The sequence below is a fragment of the Salmo trutta genome, chromosome 14, assembly GCF_901001165.1.
Source record: "Salmo trutta chromosome 14, fSalTru1.1, whole genome shotgun sequence".
Classification (NCBI taxonomy): Eukaryota; Metazoa; Chordata; class Actinopteri; order Salmoniformes; family Salmonidae; genus Salmo; species Salmo trutta.
This window is the reverse complement of record NC_042970.1, coordinates 85,633,116-85,646,446: the sequence shown is the minus strand read 5'-3', so window position 1 is coordinate 85,646,446 and position 13,331 is coordinate 85,633,116. Positions and strand designations below refer to the sequence as shown.

Genomic DNA, 13,331 nt, shown 5'->3' with positions numbered 1-13,331 from the left:
ACCACCCACTCTGAAACTAACTGCAGCTCTTTGTTAAGTGTTGCTGTCATTTCATTCGCTGTAGTAGCTGACGTGTATAGTGTCGAGTCATCCGCATACATAGACACACCGGCTTTACTCAATGTCATTAGTAAAGATTGATGTCGTTAGTAAAGATTGAAACAAGTAAAGTACCTAGACAGCTGCCCTGGGGATTTCCTGATTCTACCTGGATTCCATTAAAGAACACCCTCTATTGTCTGTTAGACATGTAACTCGTCATCCACAATATATATCTATTTCTTATTTTAACCTTTATTTAACTAGGCAAATCAGTTAAGAACAAATTCTTATTTACAGTGACAGCATACCCCAGACGACACTGGGCCAATTGTGCACCGTCCTATAGGACTACCAATCACAGATGGATGTGATGCAGCCTGGATTTGAACCAGGGATTGCAGTGACGCCTCTGAGATGCATTTCCTCAGACCGCTGCGCCACTCAGGAGCGAAATTTAACAGGGGGTGTAAAGCCTTAAAACATGTTTTTCCAGCAGCAGACTATGATTGATAATGTCAAAAGTCGCACTGAAGTCTAACAAAACAGCCCCCATAATCTTTTTATCATCAATTTCTTTCAGACAGTCATCAGTCATGTGTGTAAGTGCTGTGCTTGTTGAATGTCATTCCCTATAAGCGTGCTGAAATTCTGTTGTCAATTTGTTTACTGTAAAATAGCATTGTTTCTGGTCAAACACAATGTTTTCCAAAAGTTTACTAAGGGTTGGTAACAGGCTGATAGGTCGGCTATTTGAGCCAGTAAAGGGGGCTTTAATATTCTTGGGTAGTGACTTTTGCTTCCCTCCAAGCCCGAGGGCACAAACTGTCTAGTAGGCTTATATTGAAGATGTGGTAAAGAGGAGTGGCAATATCGTCCACTCTTATCCTCAGTCATTTTCCATCTAAGTTGTCAGATCTCGGCGGCTTGTCATTGTTGATAAACAACAATTTTTTCACCTCTTCCACGTTCAATTTATGTAATTCCAAATTACAATGCCTGTCTTTCATAATTTGGTCTGATATACTTGGATGTGTAGTTTGCTACTCTTGCCAATAAAAAAATCATTAAAGCAGTTGGCAACGTCAGTGGGTTTTGTGATCAATGAGCCGTCTGATTCAATGAATGATGGAGCTGAGTTTGCCTATTTTCCCAAAATGTCATTTAAGGTGCTCCAAAGCTTTTTACTATCATTCATCTTTGCTTCATAGTGTCGTTTATTCTTCTTTTTATTCAGCGTAGTCACATGATTTCTCAATTTGCAATATGTTTACCAATCGGTTGTGCAAACAGACTTATTTGCCATTTATTTTGCCTCATCCCTCATCATTTGTGACGCATCCTACATGTGCCGATGTCTTTCCTCTTTAGATGCATATCTTATCTTTTACCTCATGTCCATTATTATCCAATAGAACGATGATGAACTGGTTCTGCATGTTTCCACATGTCCATTATTATCCAATAGAACAATGATGAACTAGTTCTGCATGTTTCCACGTGCATTATTATCCAATGGAACGATGGTGAACTAGTTTTGCATTTTTCCAAACAGGGAAAGAGAAACTGTAGATAACTGCCATGATTAAAAACGGTATCCCTGGAGAAATGTAGATGAAGTGCCTTGCTCAAGTGCACACAGATAAATGTTTCACCTTGTCTGCTACTGGAGATGAACCAGCGACCTTTCAGTTACTGGCCCAATGCTCTGAGCTCAGGTAGCAGTACAGAACAACACCTATGGCCTGGATTCAGTTGCATTGTGTCATGGAATAATTGCAAGATTATGTTATAAGGCTTTTATTGCATCAACTGGTTGTTTTATTCGACAGAACAGAGTATTCTGTTAACCTGTTATGGATAGGGGGCAGTATTTTCACGGCCGGATAAAAAACGTACCCGATTTAATCTGGTTATTACTCCTGTCCAGAAACTAGAATATGCAAATAATTATTTGATTTGGATAGAAAACACCCTAAAGTTTCTAAAACTGTTTGAATGGTGTCTGTGAGTATAACAGAACTCATATGCCAGGCCAAAACCTGAGAAGATTCTATATGGGAAGTGCCCTCTCTGACCATTTCTTGTCCTTCTATAGCCTCTTTATCGAAAATAGAGGATCTCTGCTGTAACGTGACATTTTCTAAGGCTCCCATAGGCTCTCAGAAGGCGCCAGAACGTGGAATGAGATCTCTGCAGTCCCTGGGCGAAAAACAGTAGGGGTTTTGGAAAGTGGTCGTTCTGAGAACAATGACACCGGCGCTGGCGTGCATGTGAAGACTCCATTTTCTATTTTCAGTGTTTGAACGAAAACAAGGTCTCCCGGTTGGAATATTATCGCTATTTTACGAGAAAAATCGCATAAAAATTGATTTTAAACAGCGTTTGACATGCTTCGAAGTACGGTAATGGAATATTTTGAATTTTTTTGTCACGATATGCACCGGCGCGTCACCCTTCGGATAGTGTCTTGAATGCAAGAACAAAACGCAGCTATTTGGATATAACTATGGATTATTTGGAACCAAAACAACATTGGTTGTTGAAGTAGAGGTCCTGGGAGTGCATTCTGACGAAGAACAGCAAAGGTAATCCAATTTTTCTTATAGTAAATCGGAGTTTGGTGAGTGCCAAACTTGGTGGGTGTCAAAATAGCTAGCCATGATGGCCGGGCTATCTACTCAGAATATTGCAAAATGTGCTTTCACCGAAAAGCTATTTTAAAATCGGACACCGCAATTGCATAAAGGAGTTCTGTATCTATAATTCTTAAAATACTTGTTATGTATTTTGTGAACGTTTATCGTGAGTAATTTAGTAAATTCACCGGAAGTTTGCGGTGGGTATGCTAGTTCTGAACGTCACATGCTAATGTAAAAAGCTGGTTTTTGATATAAATATGAACTTGATTGAACAAAACATGCATGTATTGTATAACATAATGTCCTAGGAGTGTCATCTGATGAAGATCATCAAAGGTTAGTGCTGCATTTAGCTGTGGTTTTGGTTTTTGTGACATTATATGCTAGCTTGAAAAATGGCTGTGTGGTTATTTCTGGCTATGTACTCTCCTAACATAATCTAATGTTTTGCTTTCGCTGTAAAGCCTTTTTGAAATCGGACAATGTGGTTAGATTAACGAGTCATATCTTTCAAATGGTCTAAAATAGTTGCTAGTTTGAGAAATTGAAATTATTAGATTTATGCTGTTTTGAATTTCGCGCCACGGTCGACCACTGGCTGTTGAATAGAGTGGGACGGTGACGTCCCACCTGGCCCATAGAAGTTAATGTTTCCGCTCTATACCGTACCAGGGAGAGATGGTTCCAGTTTGGAGTCTTAACCTTGTGACACATTCTATGTATCTGTTGTTCGTCATGTAGGTTGAAAGGGGTGTATCTTGGCTATAAAAGACCTTTGTACTTTTGTCTTGCCACTCTCAACGGATCATTAGAAATGGTGAATCGTTGACAAGTCATTGCTATTGCAAAGCTCTCATTATTAAAGGTTTAGTTTAAGTATAACTCTGACTTGTGTGATAAGTTTGTATCTCCTCATTTGATAGTAAAGAAATGAACCACCACAATTATCAGCTATCTAGTGCTCTATAACACTGCTTGTATTGAATCCCAGCCCATCTTTGTCTATAAAGTATTGGGAATTAATCCCAGCCTACGTGTGTTGATACAGTATTAGATTAAATCCCAGCCTGTGTCTATACAGTATTGGATTGAATACCAGCCTACGTGTGTTGATAAAGTATTGGATTGAATCCCAGCCTGTGTGTTGATACAGTATTGGAATGAATCCCAGCCTGTCCATAGCCATGAAGTGCTTTGAAAGGCTGGTAATGGCTCACATTAACACCATTATCCCAGAAACCCTAGACCCACTTCAATTTGTATACCGCCCAAACAGATCAACAGATGATGCAATCTATATTGCACTCAACACTGACCTTTCCCACCTGGACAAAAGGAACAGCTACGTGAGAATGCTATTCATTGACTACAGCTCAGCGTTCAACACCATAGTACCCCCAAAGCTCATCACTAAGCTAAGGATCTTGGGACTAAACACCTCCCTCTGCAACTTCATCCTGGACTTCCTGACAGGCCGCCATCAGGTGGTGAGGGTAGGTAGCAACACATCTGTCATGCTGATCCACAACACTGGAGCCCCTCAGGGGTGCGTGCTCAGTCCCCTCCTGTACTCCCTGTTCACCCACAACTGCATGGCCAGGCACAACTCCAACACCATTATTAAGTTTGCAGATGACACAGTGGTAGGCCTGATCACCGACAACGACGAGACAGTCTATAGGGAGGAGGTCAGAGACCTGGCCGTGTGGTGCCAGAATAACAACCTATCCCTCAACGTAACCAAGACTAAAGAGATGATTGTCGACTACAGAAAAAGGAGGACGGAGCATTCTCATCGACGGAGCTGTAGTGGAGCAGGTTGAGAGCTTCAAGTTCCTTGGTGTCCACATCACCAACAAACTAGAATGGTCCAAACACACCAAGACAGTCGTGAAGAGGGCACGACAAAGCATATTCCCCCTCAGGAAACTAAAAGGATTTGGCATGGGTTCTCAGATCCTCAAAAGGTTCTACAGCTGCAACATCGAGAGCATCCTGACTGGTTGCGTCACTGCCTGGTACGGCAATTGCTTGGCCCCTGACCGCAAGGCACTACAGAGGGCAGTGCGTACGGCCCAGTACATTACTGGGGCTAAGCTGCCTGCCAGGCGGTGTCAGTGGAAGGCCCTAAAAATTGTCAAAGAACCCACCCACCCCAGTCATAGACTGTTCTCTATACTACCGCATGGCAAGCGGTACCGGAGCGCCAAGTCTAGGACCAAAAGGCTTCTCAACAGATTTTACCCCCAAGCCTTAAGACTCCTGAGCAGGTAATCAAATGGCTACCTGGACTATTTGCATTGTGTGCCCCCCTAACCCCTCTTTTACGCTGCTGCTACTCTCTGTTTATCATATTTGCATAGTCACTTTAACTATACATTCATGTACATACTACCTCAATTAGCCCGACCAACCAGTGCCCCCGCACATTGGCTAACCGGGCTGTCTGCATTGTGTCCCGCCACCCACCAACCCCTCCTTTTACGCTACTGCTACTCTCTGTTCATCATGTATGCATAGTCACTTTAACCATATCTACAGGTACATACTACCTCAATCAGCCCGACTAACCAGTGCCTGTATATAGCCTCGCTACTGTTTGGCCCTGTCCGGGGGTATCATCGGATGGGGCCACAGTGTCTTCTGATCCCTCCTGTCTCAGCCTCCAGTATTTATGCTGCAGTAGTTTATGTGTCGGGGGGCTAGGGTCAGTCTGTTACATCTGGAGTATTCTCTTGTCTTATCCGGTGTCCTGTGTGAATGTAAATATGCTCTCTCTAATTCTCTCTTTCTTTCTTTCTTTCTCTCGGAGGACCTGAGCCCTAGGACTACCTGGCATGATGACTCCTTGCTGTCCCCAGTCCACCTGGCCATGCTGCTGCTCCAGTTTCAACTGTTCTGCCTGCGGCTACGGAACCCTGACCTGTTCACCGGACGTGCTTGTTGCACCCTCGACAATTACTATGATTATTATTATTTGACCATGCTGGTCATTTGCGAACATTTTAACATCTTGACCATGTTCTGTTATAATATCCACCCGGCACAGCCAGAAGAGGACTGGCCACCCCTCATAGCCTGGTTCCTCTCTAGGTTTCTTCCTAGGTTTTTGGCCTTTCTCAGGAGTTTTTCCTAGGGAGTTTTTCCCAGCCACCGTGCTTCTTTCACATGCATTGCTTGCTGTTTGGGGTTTTAGGCTGGGTTTCTGTACAGCACTTTGAGATTTCAGCTGATGTACGAAGGGCTATATAAATAAATTTGATTTGATTTGATTTGATAGCCTTGCTACTGTATATAGCCTCACTACTGTTATTTTTCACTGTCTTTTTACTTTTGTTTTTTTATTTCCTTACTTACCTACCTATTGTTCAACTAATACCTTTTTTTTGAAATTGCACTGTTGGTTAGAGCCTGTAAGTAAGCATTTGACTGTAAGGTTGTATTCGGCACGCGTGACAAATAAACTTTGATTTGATGTGTGTCGTTACAGTTTACCATCATTTCTTATTTTGATGGTAGAGTCTCTTCTAGTTCTAAAGTACAGTTGCATTAAAATGCAGTATAATGGAACCCTTTGACTTTACAATGGGAGTGTAACAATGGAGCAGAATGTTCTGTTTTCTCTTTTCCAAACTGGTTGAACTACTATTTTTACCCTAATACACTGCAACAAGTCTGGCTGATACTAACTCAAAGTCCTCCTGACTTCAGACTTGAAAGGCTATTTTGATGATGTTGGCACGATGCCTTGATCATTGGGCTCCCGAGATCATTGGGCTCCCGAGTGGCGCAGTGGTCTAAGACACTGCATCTCAATGCAAGAGGCATCACTGCAGTAACTGATTCAAATCCAGGCTGCATCACATCTGGCCGTGGTTGGGAGTCCCATAGGGCAGTGCACAATTGGCCCAGTGTCGCTGGGGTAGGCTGACACTGTAAATAAGAATTTGTTTTTAACTGACTTGCCTGGTTAAATCAAATAAAAGGGGGCTTTGCTTTTACTGGTTGGCTCCTCCTCCTTGTCACATTCCTATGCTTAGACATTGCTGACGACTGAGATCTTAAAACATCTGGATAGGTATTTTAAGTATCAGCTAACCACATCACATGTTATAGCAATTTTCCAGTCGATGACACAGTCAATGACTTGGCACGCAACCTTCGGGTGTTGCGTCGCATCATCTTAGCTGTGGAATGTACCATTTCTCACTCACACTCACACACAGCCCCCGAGCGCCACCACCTTCCATTACAACTGTTGGATTTTTAAATCCCAACAATGAGAGGTCTCAAGAAATAAAAATCCCCAAGAAATAAAAATATTTTGAGAGAACCAATCAATTCATCTCATCAATTTCTGAGAGAATATTGAATTAACGGCTTCTTGTCCAGACCAGTGAGTTACAGCGCTTCCTCGTTGTAAAGTATACCATGTGATTCGTGTCAGCAAGGCTACATGCAATTTACCACAGGGGAGATAAATTGCACAGTAAACGAATGAATTCTGAATATTTTTCCTAATGTGTTGTACACTCAGTGTATGTTGAAAATATTCTTAGGACTACAGCTCGATGGTGGTTATACAAGGCTGCTATACTAAGTCTACTAATGACATTACTTATTGTTATGATTAGAGGTCAACCGATTAATCAGAATGGCCGATTTATTAGGGTATTTTTGGACACCGATTTGGCCGATTTTAAAAAAGAAAAATATTTTACACCTTTATTTAACTAGGCAAGTCAGTTAAGAACACATTCTTATTTTCAATGACGGCCTAGGAACGGTGGGTTAACTGCCTTGTTCAGGGGCAGAACGACAGATTTTTACCTTGTCAGCTCGGGGATTTGTTTTTGCAACCTTCCGGTTACTAATCCAAGGCTCTAACCACCTGCCTTACATTGCACTTCACGAGGAGCCTACGTGGCAGGCTGACTACCTGTTACGCGAGGGCAGCAAGAAGCCAAGGTAAGTTGCTAGCTAGCATTAAACTTATCTTATAAAAACAATCAATCTTAAATTAATAACTAGTTACCTACACATGGTTGATATTACTAGTTTATCTAGCGTGTCCTGCGTTGCATATAATCGATGCAGTGCCTGTTAATTTCTCATCGAATCACAGCCTACTTCGCCAAACAGATGATGATTTAGCACTGTCGTTGCACCAAACCTAACCATAAACATCAATGCCTTTCTTTAAAATCAATAAACAAGTATATATTTTTAAACCTGCATATTTAGTTAATATTGCCTGCTAACATGAATTTCTTATAATTAGGGAAATTGTGTCACTTTTTTTGCTTTCCGTGCAAGGAGTCAGGGTATATGCAGCAGTTTGGGCAGCCTGGCTCGTTGCGAACTGTGTGAAGTCCATTTATTCCTAACAAAGACCATAATTAATTTGCCAGAATTGTACATAATTATGACATAACATTGAACGTTGTACAATGTAACAGCAATATTTAGACTTAGGGATGCCACCCGTTAGATAAAATATGGAAAGAATCCGTATTTCACTGAAAGAATAAACGTTTTGTTTTCGAAATGCTCGTTTCCGGATTCGACCATATTAATGACCAAAGGCTCGTATTTCTGTGTGTTATTATGTTATAATTAAGTCTATGATTTGATATTTGATAGAGCAGTCTGACTGAGCGATGGTAGGCAGCAGCAGGCTCGTAAGCATTCATTCAAACAGCACTTTTGTGCGTTTGCCAGCAGCTCTTCGCTGTGCTTCAAGCATTGAGCTGTTTATGACTTCAAGCCTATCATCTCCCGAGATTAGGCTGGTGTAACCGATGTGAAATTGCTAGCTCGTTAGCGTGGTGCGCGCTAACAGCGTTTCAATCAGTGACGTCACTCGCTCGGAGACTTGGAGTAGTTGTTCCCCTTGCTCTGCAAGGGCCGCGGCTTTTGTGGAGTGATGGGTAACGATGCTTCGAGGGTGGCTGTTGTCGATGTGTTCCTGGTTCGAGCCCAGGTAGGGGCAAGGAGAGGGACGGAAGCTATACTGTTACACTGGTAATACTAAAGTGCCTATAAGAACATCCAATAGCCAAAGGTATGTGAAATACAAATGGTATAGAGAGAAATAGTCCTATAATTCCTATAATAACTACAACCTAAAACTTCTCACCTGGGAATATTGAAGACTCATGTTAAAAGGAACCACCAGCTTTCATATGTTCTCATGTTCTGAGCAAGGAACTTAAACGTTAGCTTTTTTCAGATGGCACATATTGCACTTTTACTTTCTTCTCCAACACTTTGTTTTTGCATTATTTAAACCAAATTGAACATGTGTCATTATTTATTTGAGGCTACATTGATTTTATTAATGTATTATATAAAGTTAAAATAAGTGTTCATTCAGTATTGATGTAATTGTCATTATTACAAATAAAAAAAAAACATTAAAAAAAAACTAATCGGCTGATTAATCGGTATCGGCTTTGTTGGTCCTCCAATAATCGGTATCGGCGTTGAAAAATCATAAATTGTTGACCTCTAATTATGATGATCATAATACTAATTGTAATAATAATAATAATAATAATAATAATAATAATAACCATTTGAAACAGTGTAAACACTAAATAAATCATAAGTTATACCAGAGAGGCTGCTCTAGCAAAAACAAAGTCTAAAGACTTTAGTTTGAGATTGCTTTATCTGACATGTTGTGGTTGTGTGAGGCTTGGAGCTCACGGAATCAGTTGGCTATTAATCCTTAAGAGTTTATTGAATCACCCGTGCGTCAATCTAAGTAACGTAATGCAAGAATTACCATCAAAATCTCAGTTTAAGCTAGAGATGTTTTTGTGCATGGGCTCTGTCTCAATCTGCCTATGTCGGCCTTCCGCACCTGCGGTGGAAGGTGGCCGAGCTAGAGCGGTTGTTGCTTGACCATGAGAAATTCCAAAAATTGGATTTCACACAAAAACAAACCGTTTGTAGCCCAAACGGTTAGTTTCAAACTAATATGACCACATGTGGAAAGGGGAGACTTAAATAGTTTTGCTCTATGACCCCCACAAGTGTCATGGGACTGGTCTGAAGGTAGCCCATACAATGTATGGAGGTAGTTTTGTGGAAACAAAAATAAGGGGTTAAGTTTGTGTCAAAAATATTTCCTGAGCTTTCTTGTATCTCCAAGATACATATATATTCTATACTGCTTATGCATTTATTGATCGGACCAGCACTTTTCTATTCTGACTGCTTGCCTGAGTCATGTCTCTGGTCTTTGGGCTAACAGCTGATTGGCGGTAATCTTGTGATAAGGCTACATCCAGCCTTTCTCTATACTGAGGGCGGCAGGTAGCCTAGCGTGTTGGACTTGTAACCAAAAGGTTGCAACATCGAATCCCTCAGCTGACGAGGTAAAAAAAAAAATGTGTCAAGGTACTTAACTCTTACATCTAGACGTTCCGCTAGCGGAACACCTGCTCCAATATCCAATGATGGGCGTGGCGCGAAATACAAAGTCCTCGAAAATCCGAAAACTTCAATTTTTCAAACATATGACTATTTTACACCATTTTAAAGACAAGACTCTCCTTTATCTAACCACACTGTCCGATTTCAAAAAGGCTTTACAACGAAAGCAAAACATTAGATTATGTCAGCAGAGTACCCAGCCAGAAATAATCACACACCCATTTTTCAAGCTAGCATATAATGTCACAAAAAAACAAAACCACAGCTAAATGCAGCACTAACCTTTGATGATCTTCATCAGATGACAATCCTAGGACATTATGTTATACAATACATGCATGTTTTGTTCAATCAAGTTCATATTTATATCAAAAAACAGCTTTTTACATTAGCATGTGACGTTCAGAACTAGCATTCCCACCGAACACTTCCGGTGAATTTACTAAATTACTCACGATAAACGTTCACAAAAAACATAACAATTATTTTAAGAATTATAGATACAGAACTCCTTTATGCAATCGCTATGTCCGATTTTAAAATAGCTTTTCGGTGAAAGCACATTTTGCAATATTCTGAGTACATAGCCCAGCCATCACGGGCTAGCTATTTAGACACCCACCAAGTTTAGCCCTCACCAAAGTCAGATTTACTATAAGAAAAATTGGATTACCTTTGCTGTTCTTCGTCAGAATGCACTCCCAGGACTTCTACTTCAATAACAAATGTTGGTTTGGTTCAAAATAATCCATAGTTATATCCAAATAGCGGCGTTTTGTTCGTGCGTTCAAGACACTATCCAAGGGTGACGAAGGGTTACGCGCCCGAAGCGTTTCGTGACAAAAAAATTCTAAATATTCCATTACCGTACTTCGAAGCATGTCAACCGCTGTTTAAAATCAATTTTTATGCTATTTTTCTCGTAAAATAGCGATAATATTCCGACCGGGAGTCGTTGTTTTCGTTCAAAGACTGAAAGAAGTAAAATGGACTCTTTACGGGCACGCGCGTGCCAGTCTCATCGTTCTCAGATGGCCACTTACAAAATGCGCTACTGTTTTTCAGCCAGAGAGAGCAGAGTCATAATTCAAAGTTCTGCTGCCTTCTGAGAGCCTATGGGAGCATCAGAAAGTGTCACGTTACCGCAGAGATCCTTTGTTGTGGATAGAGATGGCAAAGAAGGCCAAGAAATGGTCAGACAGGGTACTTCCTGTACAGAATCTTCTCAGGTTTTGGCCTGCCATTTGAGTTCTGTTATACTCACAGACACCATTCAAACAGTTTTAGAAACTTTGGAGTGTTTCCTATCCAAAGCTAATAATTATATGCATATTCTCGTTTCTGGGCAGGAGTAATAACAGGTTAACCCACTGTTCCTTGGCTGTCATTGAAAATAAGAATTTGTTCTTAAGAGCCCAACGAACAAGTTGGGTCTCTGTTTTTATAAAAACATACAACCTCTTTGTCTACGTAGCAGTCAGTGTGAAAGCTCATTGCTGTTGCTACACAATGGCTATCTTCTTCTTGTACCTTCCCACACAGCTGCGCCCTCAGTATTTATTTTACCTTTATTATTTTACCTTTAAACAGCCCATCTATCTACCTACCTCATCCCCATACTGTATTTATTTATTTATCTTGCTCCTTTGCACCCCAGTATCTCTACTTGCACATTCATCTTCTGCACATCCTACCATTCCAGTGTTTAATTGCTATATTGTAATGACTTCGCCACCATGGCCTATTTATTGTCTTAACTTACCTCATTTGCACTCACTGTATATAGACTTTTTGTTTTCATTTGTTCTACTGTATTATTGACTGTATGTTTTGTTTATTCCATGTGTAACTCTGTGTTGTTGTATGTGTCGAATTGCTACGCTTCATCTTGGCCAGGTTGCAGTTGCAAATGAGAACTTGTTCTCAACTAGCCTACCTGGTTAAATAAAGGTGAAATAAAAATATTTTAAAAATTCAACTAGGCAAGTCAGTTAACTTCTATGGGCTACGTGGTACACACTATCGACAGCCAGTGAAATATCAGGGCGCCAAATTTGAAAACCACCAAATGTCATAATTCAAATTTCTCAAACATACAACTATCTTACACCCTTTGAAAGATAAACATCTCCTTAATCTAACCACGTTGTTCGATTTCAAAAAGGCTTTACGGCGAAAGCATAAAGTTAAATTATGTTAGGACAGTACATTGACAAAACATTACAAACACAGCTATTTTCAATGCAAAGACAGGCGTCACCAAAAGCAGAAAACCAGCTAAAATTATGCACTAACCTTTGACAATCTTCATCAGATGACACTCCTAGGACATTATGTTAGACAATACATGCATTTTTTGTTCTATCATATTTATATCCAAAAACAGCATTTTACAATGGCGGTGATGTTCAGGAAATATTTTCCCTCAAATACTTCCGGTGAATTAGCGCTACAATTTACTAAATTACTATTCGAAAACATTCGTAAAATATCATATTGTCATTCAAAGAATTATAGATTAACATCTCGTGAATGCAACCGCATTGCCAGATTTGAAAATAACTTTACTGGGAAATCTGAGTACTGTGGTCAGAAAACAACAGCATGCAATTATAGACACCGGCCATCTTGGAGACATCTAAATTCATATATTGTATTAGAAATATTCACTTACCTTTGATAATCTTCATCAGAAGGCACTTCCAGAAATCCCAGGTACACAACAAATGTTGTTTTGTTCGATAAAGTTAATGATTTATGTCCAAATAACTCCATGTTGTTTGCGCGTTCCGTTCAGCTACGTTCAGCTACTCCAAGTGTACGGCGCGCGAGGGAAACAGTGACGACGAAAGTAAAAAAATATCTATTTACGTTCGTTCAAACATGTCAAACGTTGTATAGCATCAATCTTTAGGGCCTTGAGAACGTGAAGCTTCAGTAATATTCCAACCGGGCGTTTGCATAGCCTTGAAAAACGTTATGGAACGCTGGGGATTTCTCACATGAACGCGCCCCCTGAACTGATGTGATATTGAGGCCACCTGGATATCAGCGTTCTCCTTCGGTCTGTGTTCACCGCAAAGGGCTCAAACTCCAATCTAAGACTGTTGACATCTAGTGGAAGCCTTAGGAAGTGCGAATTGAGTCCTAACTCACTGTCTGTCAGAAAGGCAAGGACTTCAGAAAACTACAGGAACCAGATTTTCA

General features: G+C 40.6%; 1 protein-coding gene across 3 annotated transcripts in view; it reads right to left on the bottom strand.

The window, feature by feature from the left end:
- LOC115147775 (GTPase IMAP family member 7-like) overlaps positions 1-13,331 on the bottom strand; it is a 351,504-nt gene that overhangs the window by 337,208 nt on the left and 965 nt on the right. The gene's annotated exons all lie outside the window — the stretch shown is intronic.